This window comes from Melanerpes formicivorus, unplaced genomic scaffold (assembly GCF_026170545.1).
Source record: "Melanerpes formicivorus ecotype bairdi unplaced genomic scaffold, bMelFor1.0.p_v2 SCAF_11, whole genome shotgun sequence".
NCBI lineage: Eukaryota > Metazoa > Chordata > Aves > Piciformes > Picidae > Melanerpes > Melanerpes formicivorus.
The window spans coordinates 15619226-15627155 of record NW_027142363.1 but is presented as its reverse complement, the minus strand read 5'-3'; positions in this window follow the sequence as shown (position 1 = coordinate 15627155).

The window sequence follows — 7930 nt, the reverse complement described above, 5'->3', positions numbered from 1 at the left end:
AGGGCGGGAAGGACGAAAGCTGCGCCTGGGCGAAGCGGGAGTTCGGCTCCTGCGCAGTGCAGCCGCGGTGGCATGAGAGGAAGGCGCTGAGGCACGAGAAGGCGCTTCACCAGTGGTCGGGCCGCGGCCGCCCCCTTCCTGTCCTCAGGCCGGGTCCCAGCCCGGCTGCGGCGCTCGCAGCCACGAGGAGGCAGGTCCTGCCCTGCGGAGCGCACAGGGTCGCGACAGGAAGGCGATGGCAGCGCGAGGGAAGTACCGCTGCAGGCAGCTGACGCCTCCTCCCGGGGAGGGGTGTGCGCTTGGGTTTCTGTAGAGTTTTCTGTTGTTTGATCGGCGGTTTTGTTTGTTTGGGGGTGGAGTATTTGGGGGGTTGTAAGTTTGAGTTGTTGGTTGGGTTTGAGTTTGTTTTAAATTAACGTGTCATCATTACTGTGAACAAAGAGGAAAGATCAGAAGCAAACATCAACTCCGTAAGCAAAAGCACAGAGAGCCTGAAGAATTCATACTCCCGCCTGACTGCAAACACCGACAGCAGCCTCCTGTCTTTAACTTGTGCCAACTTTGAGATCCCAAGCATGCTGTCGATGCAGAGTTAGTACCTGACTTCACACTGTCATGTGGCAGCCAGACATGCCCGGCCCAGAAGGTACATGCCTGCTCTGACAGCATGGCAAAGCACCTGTGTCAAGTAAAGGCACACAGCAGCACAGCTATGCCACCACTCACGACGGTAAGTTAGGCTGACTTGAAGGCAGCTTTGCTTTTAGAAAAGATTTCTTCCTAGGAAGGAGCTTTGGGTTTTGCTGTTGTTTTTAATACTGAAACATTTGCTCTTTTCCCTCTAATGACTGTGGCCTCTTTGAGTTAACATCAATCTAGAGGCAACACACAAACCCCTAATGATTCACACAGTGTGAATTACTGGTATTCTGAACTACATTTTCCTCTGTCTCATCTTGATGAGCATTCTGCTGTTCATGTGACTGCCTGTGCCTCACACCTCTTTAGCAGCTCCTTCTTGCATTGTGCCATATCACAGAATCGGCCTGGGTAAAGTTGTAAGGGACCTTGGGAGTTCATCTGGTCCAAGCTCCCTGCTGGAGCAGGTTGCCCAGGACCGTGTTCAGACAGATTTTGAATATCTTCAAGGAGGGAGACTCCATGGTCTTTCTGGGCAGCTCACCACTTTTCTGTAAGAATTTTTTTACATTCATTAACCTTGATCAAACCCATCTAAACCCAAGGCTTCTTTATCCATAATCTTTACTGCTGTGCCATGGTATCCAGCCAGCTTGGGGTGGATATGAAGCTAGGCACAGCAGCAACAATAGAACAGCCTGGAAATACAATATTGGCTACTTCTCTGTCTACTTTCCACTGCCTCAGCTATGAGATAAACCCTTAAATGCTCAAACAGCTACCTTTCTCATATGGTCTTGATTTGGATTTTTAAGAAACACCCACACAAGTGGATGTCGGTCATGTACTTAAATCTTCACTGGTCACTCTGAGTTGGGACTGCTGGTTGTTACATGTGTTGCCGAAAGTAGCTTTCTCATAGTATAAATACTGGTCATAAACTGATCTTTGTGGTTACTGCACAGCAATGTCCTGCCTAGTTTTCAGTATCCTGACAAGATGCGGTCAATTCTTTCAGTGATACCTAGCACAAAAATATGAAATGTATCATTCCAGAACAGTACAGAGGGAAAAAGAAAGCACTTTTTGAGAGCATCCACACACAGACAGCCGTTCTCAGGGAAATTGCAGTCAGGGTTGACTCTACAAAATGTAACAGTAGCCCCTAAGGAAGGAACATTATAGAGGAGACACTCCCTCTGAGAGTCAAAAATGAAAGTAATTAAGGCTCCAAAACAAAATTAGAAGAGTGGCAATTTACTGGGACTGCACAAACAGGCTGCAGGGAGGCTCTCAGTGACTGTTTATTACTTTTAATTCTTTGCCACATATATATCACAGCTTCATACCCATTGCTTAAGTAAAGTCTCATCTCCCAAGCTGTAGCAAACCTGAATATAGTAATTAGCATTTATAAAGCATCCAGTATCTTCAAAGTAGTTAAGCATTAATTAATTCTTATAACCACCTCAGGATGTAGTTAAGTATAATATGGTGAGTAGTTTGCACACAGAGACAGAGGCAGTAGAAACACCTCGCTGCATCCAAAATCTGTCCACTCTACCAGGGAGGCACCTGGAGGGGTACTACAGTGCAGCATGAAGCATTACCAGGACTGTGCTTGTCCAAGAATAAAGAGACAACCTAATCAGAAATGCCAATCCCAAAGTGTAACATTTTGTGCTCAGATCTGTTTTCACTTTTCTTCACTTCATGGAAGAGCAGAAAATACAGAAACAAACCAAATGGCAGTTCAACCAGAGGCACGGGAATAAATTCTAATCAACAGATTAAAACTGTATCAAAAGAGGAGCATGACCAGGTTAGATAATCCTGTAGATAATCTGTACCTGGGAGTAATTGAGTACCACATGACCTAAGATTAAATAATTCTGACACATTTAAATTAATGAAATAGGACCTGCCCCCAGAGTCACCATCAGGAATCCAGTTTTAGCTATCTATGCCATCCACAAAGGGAAAAATGCTAAGCTTTGACCCAAAGATGCAATATCTACCATGTGGCAGGTGGCCTTGCATATTAACACAGCTGTCAGCATTAACAGCAGCACCAACACGTGCAAGCCAAAACAGATGGGAGAAAAAAGTTCCTTTCCACCTCAGATTACAGTACTCACATGTAGCCCATAGGAGCCCCTGGCACTTAGACTTGTGTTTCAAAGGATTCTTGGAACTAAGCCCTGGACCCCATGGCTTCCTAGAACCACTGACTGCAAAACACTGTTTGAGATGCACCAGTTCCATCTCTTTGTTTATCCTGCTGGATTTCACAACACAGAATCCCTTTAAACCCAATGGTATGAACCCTTTAGAAAACATTTTGAATAACGTTTGCAAGTTAGACTGTATAAACAGTAAACTCTTGTGACATTCATAACAAGCACATGTATCAGCATATGCCAAAAGGAAGAATCAACATTCGTGTGTGAAGTACACTGAAAAATATCCTGTATGTAAGAGTGATTTTAAGTACACTAGTCTCAGGCAGAATTATTTTAGATTTGAGCCAAACGATCATAAAAGCTTTTGGCTGAAAAATGTTGCAGAAACCCATATGGTTTCATGGAACAACTTCTTTTCCTCTCCATTTAAGCTTCCATAAATAGATTTTTAGAGGAAAACAAAGAGGAGACCTCTTATGTATACAAATTATATCCATAAAATAATCCAAATGGCCAGAAAATACTTCAATCTCGTTACAGAACAAGAGTAAAAGTCTAATTTTTTGCATACAGGTATTGCATAACATTAAACATTATGTATACACACACAGAAGAAGGGGAAGAAAGAAAGAAAGTCCAAGTTTGCAAGAAGCAATTGGCCTGTAATCTGACTTGGCCTATTTAGTACAAATTAACCCCTCTTTGTTTTTTTAAAGCCCAACAGAATAGAATAGAATAGACTAGAATAGAATAGACTAGAACAGAATAGACTAGAATAGACCAGACCAGACCAGACCAGGTTGGAAGATACTTTAAAGATCATCGCATCCAACCTATCATCCACCACCACCTAATCAACTAAACCATGCAACCAAGCACCCTATCAAGTCTCCTCCTCAACACCTCCAGTGATGGTGACTCCACCACCTCCTTGGGCAGCCCATTCCAATGGACAATCACTCTCTCTGTGTAAAACGTCCTCCTAACCTCCAGCTTAAACCTCCCCTGGTGCAGCCTGAGACTGTGTCGTCTTGTTCTGGTACTGGTTGCCTGGGAGAAGAGACCAACCTCTGCCTGTCTACAACCCCCATTAATGTAGTTGTAGAGAGCAATAAGGTCACCCCTGAGTCTCCTCTTCTCCAGGCTAAGCAACCCCAGCTCCCTCAGTCTTTAGTCAAAAAGATTTCTCTTAATATACAAGAACAATAATTCTGAATCATCCATGTTTCCCCATTAAAGCATTCATTGTTATTCCAGGTGAAACAAGGAAAGCTTTTTCAGTGAAGAAAACACCACCAATAAAGAAATGTGTGGTTAATGGGAGTGGGTATAAGCTTGAAGCTCAATCTTTTTATCTAATGTTGCTCTTTAGAAATATTTTTGGTATGTCATGTTCAGCCTTCGTTCAGGGGCTTCCCTGCAGTGGAAGACAGCATTTTATAGAATGAACTTACTGCACTTTATAAATATTAGAGGTACAGCAGCTTTTCCAAATTTTGTCCAGGGTATCAAATGATAGGACAGGTGACAATGGGTGCAAGCTGGAGCATAGGAGCTTCCATGTGCCCATGAGGAAAAACTTTCACTGTGAGGGTGAAAAATGCTGGAGTAGGCTGCCCAGAGAGGTTGTGGAGTCTCCTTCTCTGGAGATATCCAAAACCTGCCTGGACGCATTTGTTTGTGACCTACTCTAGGTGACCCTGCTCTGGCAGGGGGGGTTGGACTAGATGATCTTTCAGGGTCCCTTCCAACCCCTAACGTTCTGTGATTTTGTGTGCCAAACTGCTGCTGGAAGGAAATGTTCATGTTATTTGTTCATTAGATTAATTCCACAAATAAAGCTGTACACTTTGTATTAGGAATGGATTGAAGTTCCCCTATTTAGTATGATACAAACAACAGATCAACTGACATTCACCCTAACACCTTAGGCACTGCTACAATCTGGAAGAAAGCGTACAGGTATTTTGTATCCTACATAAAGCAAGTGCTTAGGTATTAAAACTTACTTTAAAAGTATTAAAAAGTACTTAAGTGTTAAAAACCTGACATGATGACAGAACACACACCTCAAGGAAAGCATGACCCTTATCACCTACAAAAGTGTCTTTTTAAAATCCTTTAACTATTGTATTAACCATCAGAGTGGACAGAAAACTAAGTGGTACTTTGAAAGTTATGAAATGAGTGAAAAGGAAATTTGGTACTTCAAAATATTTCTACAACCTGATGTGTCTTAATTTCCAGAAACAGTAATACTGCAAGAAGAAAGGTTTCTACACATGCTAATATTGGTAAGTCAGCACTGGTGTGGCTAATCTGCAATTGATCTCTAAGATAAAATTTGTTTGGTTTATTTTATAATGGTGCCAATCAAAGAAATAACAAGGCTCAAGCTTCAATGCAGTACACAGCAATTCTTCCTGACCACCAGATTGGATTATTATACAGATAATTCAGCCTGCTTTAAAACCACCAAAAATGTTTAGAGCATGACCTTGCTCTTAATTCAGACCTCAGCAGAGGATTTAAAAACCAGACAATTGCCTATAGGTTCTAGGCACCTCAAAATAGAGCAATGCTTTCCCTTTGAAGAATACCTTAAGACTGTAAAAGATCCCCTATCAAAGAGGGTGGTGGGGCCAAGCATTATAAGAGAAATGCATCACCTTTCCTGACAAAAACATCTACCCTTACTCCTCTACGGCAAGAATGTAGCTAGTGGCCAACAAAATCATATCGCAAACATTGGGACCAAGTTGCTTCTACTGATGTAATAATAAATAATAAAATATTATTGGAATATTGTTGTAGTTAAAAAAAAAATACAATGTATGGTTCATTGAATTAATTTGTTGCATCATTTTTGTCAACACTTTTCTTGTTCAGTTATGCTGGATGGTGGACAAGATTAAAACATCCAGATATTTACTTGCAGAGTGGAATTTTAAGTCAAAACAAAAACCAAACCCAAAACCAAAGCATTGCAAAGTTTTTTTTCTAGTTAACACCTTTAAACTTGAGTGATTACAAATGCTGATAATGTTAGGAACAATGACAATACCTGACAGCTGATAATAACTCCTTTTATTCATGATTGCCTGTTTTGCACAGATCACATGATACTGTCTTCTCTGAACTGGAAGTGTAACCACTTAATCCTGGGGAGGTGGTGGAGTCACCATCATTGGAGGTGTTCAGGAGGAGACTTGATGGGGTGCTTGGTGCCATGATTTAGTTGTTTAGGTGGGTTGGATTGGTTGATGGGTTGGAAGCGATGATCTTGAAGGTCTCTTCCAACCTGGTTTTGTTTATTCTAATAAAGGTTTATTCTAAAGGTTTATCTTGAAGGTCTCTTCCAACCTGGTTTATTATTATTATTATTATTATTAATCTCTGTCTACTGGTTATGTCCTTTATTAGTGGAATAAACTTTCCCAGTTCCAATGGGATAATACTACCAACTTGTATTTTTATGTTTCACTGGAATTATTCCCGAGAAACCTTGGTGTCTGGAGACCCCTTGCCAAATTCTGCTGTCTTTTACATCGTTTCAACTCCATGGTTTTAAAACTTTGGGGCTGCTTCCCTCTTAAGTTTGTACAGGTGTGCCTACAGTTAAGGTCATTATGGTTTAAGACTTCAAAGATTATCCTCACTAGTAGTGCTTTTACATCACAAAGTAGGCTGGGAAGTACAAAAACTATTTTTGGATGAAACCTCATTGGAAAGCTCAGTGTGCCCAATGTGCTCCAACAGCTAAGGCACTCAGAAGGGGGCTGGGCCAAAGGAGACTAACACAGAAACTGGGGACATCAGGTCCTCAGCACCAACTACCTTGCTCTGGACAAGCAATTTGATAGGGCTGCTCTCCTTACAAGGGGGCCTGTATGGCCAAGCATCCATTTCATTAATTATGGTTCTTTCATTAAGCCTCAAGGAGCCTGAGTTTCTTTAGTATTTTTTAGCATCAGCATGACTCTACTTCAACCCAAACTTCTTTCACACGTCACACTTTCCCTGATTTTTGACATCCTTTCCTTACTGTCTTTTCTTCTCTTTAATGAGTACTGTGAGGCTACTTTTCAGCAAAACAAATTTGCTCCAATAAGTATCTTGCTAGGCCTACAATTGTAATCTACTTACTGATCCCCAGAAAGTTGTTTTTAAAAGGTGAAGTTTGTAAATTTACACTTCTTTGTGGAAAGGTAACCTAGTCTTCAGACATGCCCCCTGAAACCCAGAGAAATTACACTCCCTTGATGCCCAGGCAGTATGATTAAGTTTATCTTCTGATAATTGTAAAGCATAAGATCATTTAATGGCAGGCAAGAGACATGAACAATCTAGCTTTCATTTTAAGGATTCATTTTGGAAAACACTAGTGGCAGCGGATTTCATGCTATCATTATGAAAGTGGAATAAACGTGGCTGATTGACATGCAGAGAGACATCCACTGCAAGAGAATGGCAGGCCATCACACACTGTACTTCTGAGAACAAGAACTTCACATGACTAGAAATATTCAGCCAATTAAATAGCAATCCAACTGATGGAACACTGGTAAATTAATTATAAAGTGCTGGTACACACCAGGACAAATGCTTTCATGATGTAACTTACTGTGACAGGAGCTACAAAGCCTCAGAATTAAAGTAGGGTTACAAAACATTACTAAAACCCCTTGACATTTGCTGTAAGATAGCAGTGTAAGTCCTGAATGTTGATTAGCTAGTACACTAAGTATTACTTTTGCATAGTAACAGTGGTCAAGCATTAAAAGAGATTAGGGCATATCACATTAACCTTTCAAGGCAAACTTTCCTGACCTTTCTGAAAGAGAAAAGTCAAAGCTTTTTTCAAGTAGTTCATTTTCCCCCTTCAATTCCATTCTTCTGTGACCTTCTATCATCACCTATTTTGTTTCTCAAAAAAAAAAACCCACCAAAAAACCCAACCACCAAACCAATACAGAAACAAAAAACCCAACAACCAAACCAACACAGAAAGGAGCTGAAAAATTTTGCTAGTAGATTACCCAGCAAAAATTAGAGGAGGAAGCAGACCAAATAGTTTAGAAGCAAGATCTGTAAGGATTTCTGTGAAA